The sequence below is a fragment of the Aythya marila genome (genome assembly GCF_965140915.1).
Source record: "Aythya marila genome assembly, chromosome: 25".
In the NCBI taxonomy this organism is placed as follows: domain Eukaryota; kingdom Metazoa; phylum Chordata; class Aves; order Anseriformes; family Anatidae; genus Aythya; species Aythya marila.
This window is the reverse complement of record NC_139066.1, coordinates 3,031,356-3,046,485: the sequence shown is the minus strand read 5'-3', so window position 1 is coordinate 3,046,485 and position 15,130 is coordinate 3,031,356. Positions and strand designations below refer to the sequence as shown.

Here is a 15,130-nt window from a genome sequence, read left to right as displayed (position 1 = left end):
CTTTGCCCATTCAGCTTTCCTCCAGTCCTTTATTTTCACATCTTCCTTCACCCTCACAATCCAGTTTTGAGAAACAGAAGCGATCCTGGAAGGCAGCGAGTAACCTTCCAACCTACCTGGCACTGCCAAAGGTCCAATATGTCAAGGCCAGGAAAGCCTAGAAATATTTCCTTCTCTTAAAACCTGAAACCTGAGCAAAAAGCGCTCAGCCATTAGGAAAAGACCTGGAGGAAAGTGATACACGTGGCAAGATTGCTTGTCGCAAATGTAATAATGGGGCCAAATCGTGTCTTTGGGTAAAAGCTGTGGTCTCCTGCAGTTGTGGCACCAAGCACTCGTGCCAGACTGATGGAGCTGGGGAGTTTCTACACCACTGCAATCTTTGATTCTTTCAACCTACATTCAGATATACAAAATAAGGCAAGCATTTTTTGAACAAAGTCTGAAAATATAACTAAAAGAGAAGCGGGAAGCAGTGTTTGTGCACATGACCATTAAGTAAATCTTGCTAATCCCTTGCTAATGAGAAGCATCTCAAAAATTCCTTAAGTGTGGAAAGGGTTTGGGGGTATAAAGCTATTTCACCCTCCGTGTTTCATCTCAGAACATCTCACATCAAGTCCCCACATGCGAACAGCGCAGAAATCAATGGTGTTTGTGAACCAGACCTACCCAAGGCTCTGCTGAAAGCCAGCACACAGCCCGTGTATGCTCCAGGGATGAGAGATCAATTCCTGGCCCTGCTAGGCAAATTTAACACTGCTGCAAAGATAAAACAACAGCAGGATGAGAAGGGGAGGGGGGGGAAGAGGAGGAGGAGGAGGAAGAGGAAGAGAACAAATAAAGGAAGGAAAACCAACCTGATGTTTCTATAATGAGTAATATGCAAAATCTCACCATCTGACATCTATACCAGAGGTAAACAACTCTGGTAGACAAAAACAAACAAAACACACTTGAAAAAATACCAGGTTCTCTTTCAAGCTTTCTTACAATGTTTCCAGAGTATTTCATTTTTTTACCTACAGGATTTCTAAACACTTAGCAAAACTGCTAGCAACTTGCGGTCAGGTAAAGCCATTTCCTAAAGGAAAGCAATGAATTCACAAAAAGGTATACAACAAAACAAAATGCAACCTAGAGGCTGCTTTCCTTTACCTAAAAAGCAACCAGCGACAACATCAAACCTCTCAACCAAATGAGGCATGTTGCACACATAAAGAAAGTGATCTGCAACTGAAGTAGTTCCTTATTTGGAAGCTTAAAAGAATAATTAATTTTTAAAAAGTATTTTTAGTTTCCTATATGTGTTTTAGTTAAAAAAAAAAAAAAAAAAAAAAAAAGCATTAGGTCAACTTCTATTAGCTCGAGCATTTCATATGGAACAAGTCTGAGAGCATGAATAAACATGAAGGAATGTAAACTCGGATGCTGGGTTTTATCCAGCAGAAAGCACGGACACACGGCACTTTCTGCTGTGCTTTTTAAATGTTTTAACGATGTGCCACAGAGCATCTTAGAAACAGAAGAAGCCCCTCCGTAACAGATCATGTAATTCCTCTGAATCCCAACTGAGCCAACGTTGAGTCCTACACAGGCACTAGAGAGAACTCAAAAATAACATTATTTGCCTTAACGTCCACCAGCACCTACTACATCAAACTAAAAGCTCTTCCCCCTAAACCCAGTGAAGATGCGTCCAAGCCTTTTACGTATAACTTCATATATATTATCAACTTATTTTTTAAACTCTTCTGAAGCTGGTCTAGCCACCTTGGTTGTTCCACACACTGAAGTCTTGAAGCTGGATTCTGTGCCCTTGCACACCATTAAGCAGGGCTCCAGAATTCATCCTCTGTTCTTTATGAAATTGGGGGTGTTTTGCCAGCACGCAGCATATATCAGTGCTGAACACTGGCAAGTTATAACTTTGGCATTTATAAGCATTTTTCTGTCAAAGCGCCTAAATAAATCATTGTAAACCAGTTCCATTAGGGATAGGAAAGCAGACAATAAATGAACTCCAGCTCAGTTTTTCAGGGTATGTTGGTGTCACACCAAAGTATTCCAGGACACTGAAACTACCTGAAAGTTTAGCCCACCGACTGCAGATGGGGAGCTTCAGAGAACAAAAATAGCCTGGACGTGGAAGAAGTATTCTGTTGCAATGACATTTTCGTAAGTCCCTTTCAAAAAGATTTGGGTTTCTTCCTTTATGCAATTTTATACAGTCCTTATATAAAAACCAATTGAAGTCAAACTTTATTTAAAAGTCTTTAGAAATATTTATTTTTATAAGTATATATTTATAAAGTCTTTATTTTAAAAAGCATTATTTTAGGTGTTGCTCCTACCAAATTCTGAGGTAGGATTACAAATGAAAAGCTGTTCCTCGATCCACATTCCCTGCAAAAATCAGACATTCTTAGCGACAACAAACGATAAATGACAAAGCCTGTCTGCTGTCACAAGGAGGTGCAGACATTTACACACACGTTATGTGTACAGCTGGGAGCTGCTCCAGCTGGCGGGCAGTATTTCCACCCCTGAAGAGCAGCAACATGGGGCCTGACATGAGGCCCCTTCTCCAAACTGCCCCCCTGGACCAGCCACACTGTTATTTCTCACACATGACATTAATATTTAATCAAATTTGCTTGCAGAACTTCTTTAGCAATCAGTCAGCCAAGGGCTTTTCATGGGTTATGTTTTTTTTCAGGGTCTGGAGAGGCCAAAACCAGAGTGGGGAGAGCAGGGCCAGGTCTCCTGCCCCTGGCCCCAAGCTCCTCAGGCATTACAGAAGGCAACGTCCCACATGCAAGCAGCCCCGACTCCTCCAGCAGGAGCCCAGACCTCGAGCAAACAGGCACCAGGCAGGGATCTGAGCATTTACAAGTTGGCAAGGAGAGGCTCAAGGGGCCCGATCTCCCAAACTGCAGGTGTCAGTGAGGAACACCACGACGTTCAGTAAGACCACAGGTGGTACTGCCTGAGACTTCACGAGGGCAAATCCCCACATACGCCAGAGTTGGCTCTAATCTCCCCTTAACTGAAGGGGCAATAATGAATACAAGATTTACTCTGCATACAACATCACTGAACAAATCCAAGGCAAACCGCGCTCACGTAACGCACGATACCGCGGACACACTCATCGCCTGGGAGAGTTGTAGTTACTCAGTTTCCTGATACCGATGACGAGCTGAGTAATCTTGTGTCAGATGACCTAATCTCCCTTTGAAGACGGTTTTATCCAGACCTGAACAAATTTTTCATTCACCGCAATTTATGGAGGTTAATTCACAGCGGTGAATTGCAAGGTTTGTGCTAGAGAGAAAAACTCAAGCACAAAGCTGGGCGCACAAAACTCGAGCACAGAACTAGGCACACAAGAAAAGCGTTCACACAAGGAGGGGTAAATGCAGCCCAGAGCAGCGCCTTATCTCATTTTCAGGCAGAAAAAATGTTTGTCTCTAAGGAAAAACGCAGCGCAGGAGCTCGAAGTTAATCATCATAGCTTTGTTTAATGTGAAATTTTAGTTGCAAGCAAGATACACAAGGGAATACAAAGCGGACTGATACATCCGATAAGTAAAAACCATATAATGGCTTAGGTAAACACCATATAATGGCTTAGTTTACATGAACGCTGAAACTTCTGACAAAATATCTAAATGAGGTAACTATTTCTAATCAGTCTATGTATCTCAGGCTACACTTAAGCTATAGCCTGGTAAACAGATGAAACAAGCACATCCAAGTGCTCGCTAAAGCACACTCATTAACTCACTTCAGAATTTGTGGACGCATCCAACTTCAGCACTGAGCTCCCTTGCAGAAGATCCTAACCACAGCGACCCACCACAGAAAGCTAACTCACTGCCCACGTTCAGTGGGCTTGAAAAAAAGTCTTTATTGACTAGATTTGTTAGGCAGTCTTATGGACATTTACAAGAGACAGAAGCAGGGGAAAAAAAAAAAGAAAAAAAAGATCCAGACGCAAAGCTTATCTGCTTTATGAGGACCCCTGCAGTTACAGCTATGCCGGGGGAAAAACAGATCCTGGCAAAGACCCCTAGCAGACAGACCCTGTATGCTGACACAAGCACAGCTAAATCATCTGCCCAAGTAACTTCAGAACAACAGAAGCACCCTGTGAAAGCCGTGTCCATGCACCATTGGCTGCACTGACACGCGGTATGTCCAGGATGTGAGCAGGTCTGTGCCAACAACCCAGAGCTGCAAAAAGAAATCCTGAAATTTTGAGCAGGGTTCTTGCTAGGAGAGGCTCCAACCTAGTTAACTACATGTGTATGGACAAGGAGAGAGGAATTGACATTCTTTGCAAGTAAACATAACTTGCATCTCGTCTTCTGTCTTCACTTCTTCCCATCCTGTTTGCCCACCCTTCAGTCCAAGCAGTTCACCCCACCGCACAGAGAATGATTTGACATCCACAACTCACTCTGAACCTCCCATGCTCTGTGTGCACACACCCAAGTGACATTTGGAGGAGGGTGGGTGGCTGCTTCTGGTTTGTTTTACATTGCACGGAGCTTTGCATATTCTGAACCCTACTGGTCCTGTTTTCAGACAGCTGATTTTGGATAGAGGAGACTTAATTAGTAGGAGAAAACAGGTAATGGTGTACAGCCCCTGCAAGCAAACTCAAAGTAGGTATTTCCTTGCGCTGTTATCAATTGCTCTTTCAGATGAGCTCACGTTGAAACATTCTTTCAAAAACTGGAAGAAGTCTCAGACACATCAGCTGTTCAGCTCGAAAATGTCAAGTCAGCACTTTGTTTTCTCATGCAGATGGCATCTTCCAAAATAAATTGTTGTGAGTAGCTATCCGTATCCCTCTTTTACTCAGATTAATTCATACGCGGTATTCTTCCACTTTCCAAAGATGGGCATCTCTTAAATACCAAATTCGTCAGAGATACCACTTTTCTGAGCCATCTCATTCTAAGTATATCAGTGCATGTTATTGGTACGTCAGTGAGATAAAACCTCAGCTGCAGGCCTTGCCTACCCCAATCCTTCATCCTTCTACATTACAGAAGTGACATTCGTCTCTGGACAGTTGAACAGACCTTTCCACTTAAGTCAGAATTAATTCATCTGTTGCATTTGGTGCACTGTTCACAGAAACTTACCCATGTCAAGGCTTACTTCTAAACGGGGTTCCTTACAGAACTGACTTGATTAGGCCGTATGGACCAAGGATCTATTAATTTCCTGTACCACAGTTTATGTACTGAAAATACAGGGAAAGGATAATCTTAAATGTTTTACTTGTCATGGCTTGGCTTTATTTTTGTTTGGTTGTTTGATTCTTTTTTTTTTTTTTTTTTTTTTTTAATGTTTCCACCTCTAAAGGTTTCTGTCTGAAGAACAATGACTGTCATCTTCCATTGTTGTCCGTGACGCTGAATCAATAGCTGTCCTCAGTCAGGATCCGAATTTATAGAGAGAAAGGGAGCCAAAGGAGACGTACAGTGCTGTCTTTACCTGTCCTGCCACTGAGCTCTCTTTACCTGTTCTGTTACTTTAATTTTGTAATTACAAAAAAAAAAAAAAATTAGTTCCAATTCTTCCTGTCTGCCTATGATACATCTTCTGTCTGGTCTCTCTTTAATTAAAACTTAATTTAAGCGTGACTGTTAGTCAATTCTAACTGATAAACGCATTCTGCCCATTGATAAATAGATTTAACTATTTTTCTAAAGTGCTAGGAGTTTTATTACACATTTAAGAAGGTGAAGGGTGCAGTTACACGAGAGATGTTCTTGTGGCTTGCCCTAAAGCTGACCACGTACCCTGTAGCATCACCCGTCTCAAACACCCCACTGGCCAGTGCTGACATTCGTGCACGGTCAGGACTTCACAGATTACCGAGGATGAGGCAAATTCAGCTGTTCTGTACGACCAAGTAGCGTTACTCCATCCATAATGTCCTCCCAGTCACCCTCCACAGCCTTGTAAGGAAACCAGATCAAGGCAGGAGTGTGCCAGACCAAAGATTTAACCCGGGATCGATTCCTTTCAGTCCTTTTTCAGCACCCTAGCACCCGATTGACATGACTTCCCATCCCTGCAGCCCCTTGGGAGCTGCTGTCACCCACAGCTTCAGCTGGTACGCTCAATTCCACCATCCGAGCTACTCAGTGGCATGCTAACCAGTTCTGCACCCACTCACACCAGTTTTGACCATGCTATGTCCTACCTTTCCCACAAGAATGCCATAAAGCATGGTAGTAAAACTGCTACTAAAACCAGACAGGCGATCTTCACGTTTTTCACCTAGCTAGAAGTGTTCCTCATCTTCTTCCAGCAGGTAGCAGAGAGTTGTACAAGGCTGGTGGCACCGAAGGATGAAGAAGCCGGATCTTTCCGTTCCCACTGGGCAAAGACAAAACCAAATCTCTATGCCACTCCATTACTGCTCTCCTAAAATAATTCCTCAGCTTCAGCCTTGCATGTAATAACCTACTTGAGGCTTACATAACATGGAAAAATCCCAGTTTGTTCCTGCCTAGAAGCTGGGCTAGCGGGCATCGCAGCCCATGCTCCAGCCTTGCACCCCTCTCACTTGCGCTAAAGCGCTCGCAGCTGAGACCCAGCCGAGCCCCCTGGGACTGAAAATACTTCGTGGGTCCGCAAAACTAAAGGCGTGCCTTTCTCTTTGGGAATGCACGCTAATTCCGAACTGCGCCATTTGGCTTGTGATCACAACTTGTAACTGGCAAGAACTCCCACTGTTATTACTTTTTGGGATAACTACTACCCACGTAGTGACAGATGGCACACTCCACCTCTGCTGAGGAGGTGTAGGAGCACTGCCTGCTGTCAGCATTGCATTAACAAAAAATTAAAATCGAGACATGGATAATATTACCAGTCTGAAGAGAAAGCGGGTGGGCACACGTAGCCTTCACCAAACAATATTTCTTTCTTCCATGGTGCCTGTTAAGACTAAATCCCCAATCCTGAAGGCCAAAGAAGCAAGGGATGGATGCCTCGACGCACAACCAAACCCGTTGGTGCCCACGGAAAGCTGCTCACAAAGACTTGGAGCAAGCACTGATGTTGTACCTGTGAAGCAGAGTAGCTCATACCAATGACGGTGTGAAATAGCAGAAAAATGAGCTGGGGTCCTCCACACAAACCTTCTGTTGAAAACGAAACAGAGCTATTTGAATAACAGGAAAAAAAGCCTATTAAATAAGCAAGTGGGAGATTTCCTCCTTTCATATAATGAAAATGAGCTATTAAACCAAGATACTTTGCAGTATGAAAGCTGCTCAAAGAGATAACAAGCATTAGATCCCGATTTAAGCAACTACAGAAAGCTACAGATTAAGCAAGGTACAGCGACACGCACAGAGTTACTGCCTGGACCCCTGCCCCTCTGCACGTACGCTTACAAATAAAGTCAGAGGAAGAACACTACAGGCTGTAAGCTTGGGGCTGACCAGCAAAATCCCCCAAACACCGACTGGGATCATTGCAACCACTGCAGCCACTCACACTCCCATCCCTCCACCTGGTTTGGCTTTACAGCTGCCATCAACGTTTGATGCATGTTTCCTTCTGGCTCCTTTCTCCAAGCATTCAGTACTTCTAAAACCCATCCTCGTGACACTTTATATGGTTTTTCCCTCTCTCAGAACCCTTCCCTACAATCTCCAGAGGACAGCAAGTTGTTTATCCATCCCCTAATCTCCCCTTTGCTGAGGGCTTTCTTCTGCAGTGCTTACAAGAGACAGCCCACCCGGGTCTATCCCAGCGACCTCCCCGTGCTCACCACTGAGCAGGGAGCCAAGCCAGGAAACTAAAAATCTGCATAGTATTAAGAAAACCTAAAGGAAGAGCAAGTGGGAGCTTCAGCCTGAAAGGACAAGGCTATTTTGCCCGACTTCCTCCATTTACAGGCCCCAGCATCGTGCTGCCATCCCTCCCTCCCACGACGCCGTGACTCCTGGCAAACTCCAGAAGGTGTGAACTTTCCAGCTGACGTCTCTCACGCATTAAAAACGCATCAGAAGTGCTGTGTACCTTCACCTTGTAGTCACTGGAGCTCTTCCAATCATTACCTGGGACATTAAAGAGCATGCTGCTACCAAAAATAGCTTCCCGACGTAGCATAATCCCACAGGAGAGAACGGGAAATGTGCAAAAAGGGAAACACCTGTGCTCTGGAAGAGGGGACTGAGACCCAGACAAGGAAAGATGGGCACTTCACTGGTCCCTGCACTTTGTTCCTTTATTTTCTATTAATATTTCTCCACAAAAAACACAGATTTCATCAGATCCCAGTCTGAGAAGACAGAAACTCACGTTCATAGATGGAACAAGCCACCACCAGAACGTGCTGGGCCAGGCCAGGAGGACACAACGGGCCTGCTCGCCGCACCCACCCAGCAGCAATTTGGGGGCTAAATGGCCAAGTGGGGTTGTTCTTCTTTACCTCACCCCTGAGAGGCAGCTGAGCACTGTGGGGCCGACAGCTTTCAGCAGGGAGGGAGCAGCAGCTGGGTGGTGGCACAGATAGGTAGGAAACCCTTCAAAGAGCAGTAGGAAGCAAGCCTTTTTTTTTTTCATTTTTCCCCTAAAACAGTAAAACCAATAAGCCAGTTTCCATTTAACAACTGCAGAAAGAATCCAAACCCTCTAACATTTATCCCTCTGGTTATTAGTCCAGATACACGAGCAGGAAGCTACGTAACGCACATTTGTTTCTCCTTACAGTTTTCACCTAACTCTTCATTGGATTTTTCCCATTTTTTTGCCCATAGAGATGGCCTACCAAAATGTAAGCCACCCGTTAAAACACCGCCCACAGGATCGAGCTCAATCAGTTTAATATTTGGCAATTCAAGGGCGGAAAATTCACCTGCAAGGAACTTCGGATTACCATCCCAAATTGTTTCCAGGTTAAGCACATTAAAGTTCATCAGAGAACATCAGTCAGTGCTTTTCAGAGATGGGAATCAATGCACAGCTGCCTTCTGGAGCCACGAGCTCTATAAATATTCACGTTCTGAAGAGAGATTTTGCATCGTCTTTCCTTTTGATGCTTCTCATGCACACCAACTGTTTCTCTTCTTCAAGCGCATTCAGTAAGTTTCTGAGCAAACTAAGAAAGAAACACTAATTTTGGAGGCCAAGAGCCAGAAGTGCTTAAAATAAGGGGGATGCACGTATTAAGACAACTGAAAAAAAAAAGTTCCTGCAGTGAAGTTTCCTACTGGCCACTTTAAAATACATTTTACTTAAATATCCTAAGTGCAGAAAAATAGCTGCAATCTGCCAAAACAGTATTCTGTCTGCCCTGGAAATCCGACAGGCACAAAGGGAAAAATGAAGTAACTAAAGCCCCAAAAAAATCTAAAAATGAGTAAACGGTTAATTTGTATCTGTGCAATAGGGGCACCTTCCTCTCTCTTTTCTCATCCTCAGTAATTAATAGCAAATTCCCAGTGTGACTGCTGTTACAAATAGGACTTCACCACCCAAAATACTTTTTCCATTAATGTAACCCTTTCAACTGGAGGCTACAAAACTGAGATCGTTACAATTCAAGCCTAATTAGCGATTAAAGACGATGTTTGTAAGAATTAGACAACAGAATATTCACCATTAAAGGTGAGGGGCTTGGAGAAAAACCACCAGCCGCTGTTAGTTGGGAATTTCACCTCGTCCGCTGTGTCGGGCTATTCCAATTCAGCCGAGTGCAGAAGAGGCAGTCCAACTCTTCAGCTGAACTTCATTAGCCAGCGAGGTATTTATACAAGCTGCAGGTTTGAAGTATTACACAATGGAAACCTGCAAAGCATCGCTGAAAACCAGCTCTCCTCTTGTAATGGGAAAAAAATGAAGATAGGGAAAAGGGGACGTGAAGACAGCTAACTCCCCGCAGCCACCCCTCTGCTGCCTCACACGCAACCTGCTCTAAAAGAAGGGAGTGCAAACTTCCAGGTCCAGCACCTCGAGGAAAGAGAAGCAAGAACGGCTGCCTCCATCCTCCCAAGCTTTGAAAAGTTTTAGATAAAGGAAGAAAAAAATTCACTGTTTGTGTACCCTTGCAGCTCAGCTCAGGAATAAACGCAGCTTTGAGCCTGCCCTGCTTTGATCCGCACAGTGAGGTGGAGAAGCTCATCAGATGACTTCGCAACAACTTGCATGAAATGGGGCAGCAGGACTGGAAGTGGCTGTGGGGTTAAAAGGGGTTATTCAGGCATACCAGGAGCTTAACCTTGGACACGCAGCGTTCTTTAATAAGACAAGCCAACGGTGACCAACCAGCAAGTTGCTCCAAGACTTCCATGTTCAGACAGTGAAAGACCTCTGACAAAACAAGAAACCACTCCCCGGCCAAAGGAAAAAGGAGAAGCAGCTGCAGCCTTCATACCAGAGCTATCCGGGCACTCCAGGAGACATTCCTGCAGTCACCAACACGCTCCTTCCATAAAGGAGAAAGAGATAAGCACCGCTAACAGCCGAAAGGCTGACGTGCACGTTACGTATGCTGCTCTTCAGAGGTTGCTCCTGGCCACAGGAACGCCCATGATGGCCCCGGTCAGAGGGACTTCGGGCAGGAAGCCTTCGGGGGATGGATGGGGACAGGGAGCATGGGTCAGGGACTTCACTTGTGTTTGATGAAGAGCACAGAATCATTAAGGTTGGAAACCTACTGAGCGCTGCTGGGCTGCCTGTGGCAAAGCAGACGTTGTTCACACGAATCAATGGAGGTGGGGGGGAAGGAAGAGGAAAAATTGAAAGCGCTCCAATTTGAAAGGCCGAAAAAGCAACGTTTGAGCAAATAAGGGCTCCCCATGGAGCAAGGAAAAAAGCTTTACCTAGGTATATAAAAATATGTAAAAACGACCAAGCAAGTCTTACCCCGTGGCTTGTTTTACGCAGAACATGTGCAAAGCCAACTGTTGCCCATCCGTTAAACACGCCGAGCAGTATTTCCTCCAGCAATCACACAACGTGGCACAAACACAAACTTGCGTCGAGTAAGAAAGCTGTACTTTGTCATACCATTCCTGATGCCTTCCTAAAGAGTGTTTTACAAGATGGAGTCTCCCACATCACAGCATAAATTAACTCGTTTGACACCGATTAGGAAGACAGGTAACGCTGCCAACAGGAGACCCAGACCGTCAGTGAGTGCTATGGGTGGCTCCAAAGATCTCCTGAAGACCTGAAACACCACGGTGCCCTTATCAGAGCACCCAAAACATACTGCACTTTCACTCCAACTCCAAGACTCAATGTCTCTCCCCCATCAGAATCCCACAGCCAATTCCAGGCTACACCAAGTCAAATTCCTCTCCAGTTTGCCTTCTTCCTCACCCTGGAACTGGATCCTTTTGCTGTGGCCTCCTACACTGAACCTCAGCAAGCTAAATCAGATGGGGAGGCTGCACAAAGCCAAAATTTCAAGACCAGGCTCCAAGCCCCCAGTTTGTCCATTCCTTAAGCACACCAAACAAGCCACTGCCTTCTCTAATTAACGTAGGGTTTGTATTTAATTACTTTTTAAATGAATGTAAAACAAACGACTGTATTTCAGACCCATAAAATAATGGGCCCGGAATAATTCTAAGTAGCATGACTAGAATTAGTTTTTTAGAGCTCATAAAATCCAGTTAGCAAATAAACCAGAAATGAACGATCCGGTTCACTCCACCCCTGCAAATATTTGCAGATGCAGCGAGCTTTAAATACAGACTTGTCTCCAGTGAATGCAACAGGTACACTTTCCACCTTGAAGCTACACCAAACACGTCATTTCAAGACAAAGAGTTAACATTGCAGGAATCAGAAACCACCAGCGGGCCCAATTCTGCTCTCAGCACCAAGCGTGGCAGCCTGCCACGGGCCTCACAGGTCCTGCGTCCAGCTCCTGCACCACCACGCTGCTTTTGCGTGTTCAAAGGACGCTGAACGATGCTCTGAGAGGTTGGCACCTCTGCAGTAAATGTATCAGAAGGTGCAAGGCAACCTTATTACCAAGCTGGCCCCAATCTCTGACTGTACACAACAAGGCTGGACGACCCTAAGTATTCTCTGCAGAGCACTAAGCATAAACCAAATGCACCCTCACTGAAAGGCAGCCCCACACCTCTACCAGTGCCATTCCTGGAGACCTTTCTAAGGCTTCACACAAATACTGCAGGCACGGGCATGCAACCAGCAGCACCCACTCCAAGAGCTCACTGCTGCCACAGGGGCAGGCCCAGCCTCTTTCCTGGGTGATGCTCCCACATCCTCCTCGCACAATGTTCCACACGACAAGTCCGGTTCATTGATCCTGCTAGAAATGAACTCTGCAGAAAGAAATAGCTGTCAGCCACCCGGCAGCTGCTCGAGCATTTAACTTTGCAGCCGAGAGGGGCTGCGCCACCACCCACAGCACTGCTGCCAGAAGGGCAGACACGGGGTCACTGACTTTGCAGCAGTTCCTAAAATCAGCTTAATCTCACCAAAAACCTACGCTTGGAGTCATCTGCTCGTCTGGATGGCAGAGGAAGCCAACCCGCCTCATCAGGCTGCAGGAAAGAAAATTCAGGCTCAAAAGTTTAAACAAAAAGAATCAATATGTATGCTCAGGGCTTTATACATCAAAAAGACACAAATGAGGAAATTATTGAAAAAATTGTAAAGGATTTTTTTTCCTTTTATTTCAGACTGTGGAGCAATAGGTGTTGCTAGTCTCTCAGCTGATCACAGGTTCAATCACTTCTAGAAAAGGAATATTTACATACAACATAAGGAGGAACGTCATTTTTTTCTTTTCTTTTTTTTTTAAACAAAACAAACCATGCACAAGGAGGGCTGCAGATCGCTCTTTTTCAGTGTACCAGGCTTTTTTGGTGCTGGTGGTGGGGTTTTGGTTTTAAGAGTTTACTGGATGCCTTCTTAGTGTTTTCCTTTTGCTGTTTAACAAAAAAGTAAAATACGCTATTGCTGATGTTAATGAGCATCCTGAAATTAAAAAAAAAAGCAAGACTCCATACCTAGAAAATTTAAATATGCTACAAGCAAACCAACCAAGGCCTACAGAATCCAGCGTACAGAGTGCATGACAACATGTGAAGTGATGCACATCTGGACCTAATACAGCCTGCATTTACGCACGTTAATATTCATAAATGAGAATTTACAAGCAGAAAGTTAGGCATGTTCATCTGTACTGCTGCATAAAAACCAATCCGTTAGAAATTCACTGGACGTAACGGTTACGTTCGGGGATTTCTCAGCAGCAACATATATCACATATTCTAAAGGTTCAATAGCAAGTAAATCTAGGGTACGTAACTTGAAATGTTGAAAGGTAATCATTAGGCAACTCAGAAAACACCTTTTTGTTCAGAATATGTATTTCTAGTTAAAAAAAAAACATGCAAACATTGGATCGTGGGCAAGGCAATGGAAAAGATGGAAAGATGACAACAAGGGAGAAATTGCTCCAGAGCAATCAATGCTGACAATTTGGTTATTTTCTGACAATGTAGCAGTCATCCAGTTTCACTGAGCGCCTAGCCAGTAACCCAGGCTGTAATTACACGTCTAAATCTGCAGGCGAGGATGTCTTGGTGTTCTACCACCACCACAATCTAGATCCAAACAGGATACGGTCCTACCGCTCCACTCCACGCCAGAGCAATTGGTGGGAAGGCTGGAGCACACACAGCCTTCTGCATTTATGATGCTCTTAGCAAAAGTTACTACAAAAAAGCAGCATGACTCCTTAAGGAGCACTTTGTTTATTTATTTTTTTTTTTTTTTAGAAGCCCCAGAGTCACAATGCCCACAAACCCCGAGCAGCTCACATATTCCTTGCCTAAGCACTGCTGTCTGCTTTTTACCCCCAGTAGTTCATTCACTGAGCAAATAAGAAAGGATTTTGATTGTGGCAAGCTGCAAATGCAATATATTGCACTATCACAGTTTAATTGCACATTCATCACGTATTTCATAGCTAAACGTACCTCTACACAAAGTAGCCATGATCTAAGGTGTCTCTCACCACTCCAGTAAGAAAGCCTCACGTGACTGTAGCTAGCAAATTCTCCTCAAAACACCGTCACCAAAACACACTTATTTTACTATATATTGGCTTTAATCCACATGCTAGGATCAGATGCTTTCAGTTTCAGGTTTTGGTTTCTAAGGTTTAAGGTTTAAATAAGAGAAATCAGCGACAGCCAACCTTTAGCATTCTGAAGAGATCATTCCGAGCTCCCACCTGAGAAACGCTGCGAGCAGGGTTTCATGGCCGTGTTGTTCTCTATCGCACGTTTGCTCTATTTCTTCTCGCTCCTCTCCCCGTTTCAGCATTCATTCGCCTGCGCTCACTATCCTGTAGCAACGCTACACTCCACAACAGCGCTAATTAACCTTTACAATTAACGTGATTTAACTTCTCCAGATATTTCTCCTCCCTTATGCCACGTCCACCTGTATAAAAGCCTAAGCTCCACAGCGATGCACCATTCCCTAGACCACCTCGCTGGCTGCCATACGCTCCTCAACTTCCAGACACAAACGGGGACGAGCCCGTCTCTTCCCTGCAGAACACACACACCAGCGCAGCCGTCTGCCTCGCCGTATCTCCTTTCTTCTTTACATTTTAGCCCCCAACAGCCAGCCCACGCCTGGAACAGAAAGCCGCTGCGTGTCATCAGCCTCCCCGCTCCTTACTCACCCCCGGGAGGAAGAGGAGGGAGGATTTCAAGCCCTGCTTTCCTCAAGAGGCAGCGGGCAGGGCTGCGGGGGGCTCCTCACGGGCATCCTCTCTGCCGCCCGGTGCCTGTGAAGGAGAGAGGCCGTTCGCTAGGCAGATCCCTCCTGCGTGGCTCGATCCCACCTCAGGATCCCCACTTGGGATCCCCACAGCCCCACTCATGCCCAGGTGCTCCCCCCAGCTGGCTCCAACCCCCCCCCCCAGCGCCCCCCAAAATCCACGGCTGGGCTGAGCCAGGCTGAGCCCTGCGACCACCCCAAAGCCCCCCGGGGCCGCCGCCCCTCAGCTCTGCAACCCCGGCCAAAGTGGGGGGGTGAGGGGGGGAATGGGGGGGGTGAGGATGGGGGTTAATGGGGTGTAAGGGGG

At 45.4% G+C, this 15,130-nt stretch overlaps 1 protein-coding gene across 17 annotated transcripts in view; it reads right to left on the bottom strand.

Annotated features, from left to right (window-relative positions):
• The window catches only part of TANC2 (tetratricopeptide repeat, ankyrin repeat and coiled-coil containing 2), a gene marked incomplete at its 3' end in the record, with an annotated part of 279,985 nt that overhangs the window by 231,805 nt on the left and 33,050 nt on the right, over positions 1-15,130 (bottom strand). For 16 of the 17 annotated variants that reach the window (XM_082779047.1, XM_082779046.1, XM_082779045.1 and 13 more), the window contains exon 2: positions 14,726-14,830. The exons of the other annotated variant lie outside the window; for it this stretch is intronic. The remainder of the gene's footprint in view (positions 1-14,725; positions 14,831-15,130) is intronic. 17 annotated transcript variants of the gene reach the window in all.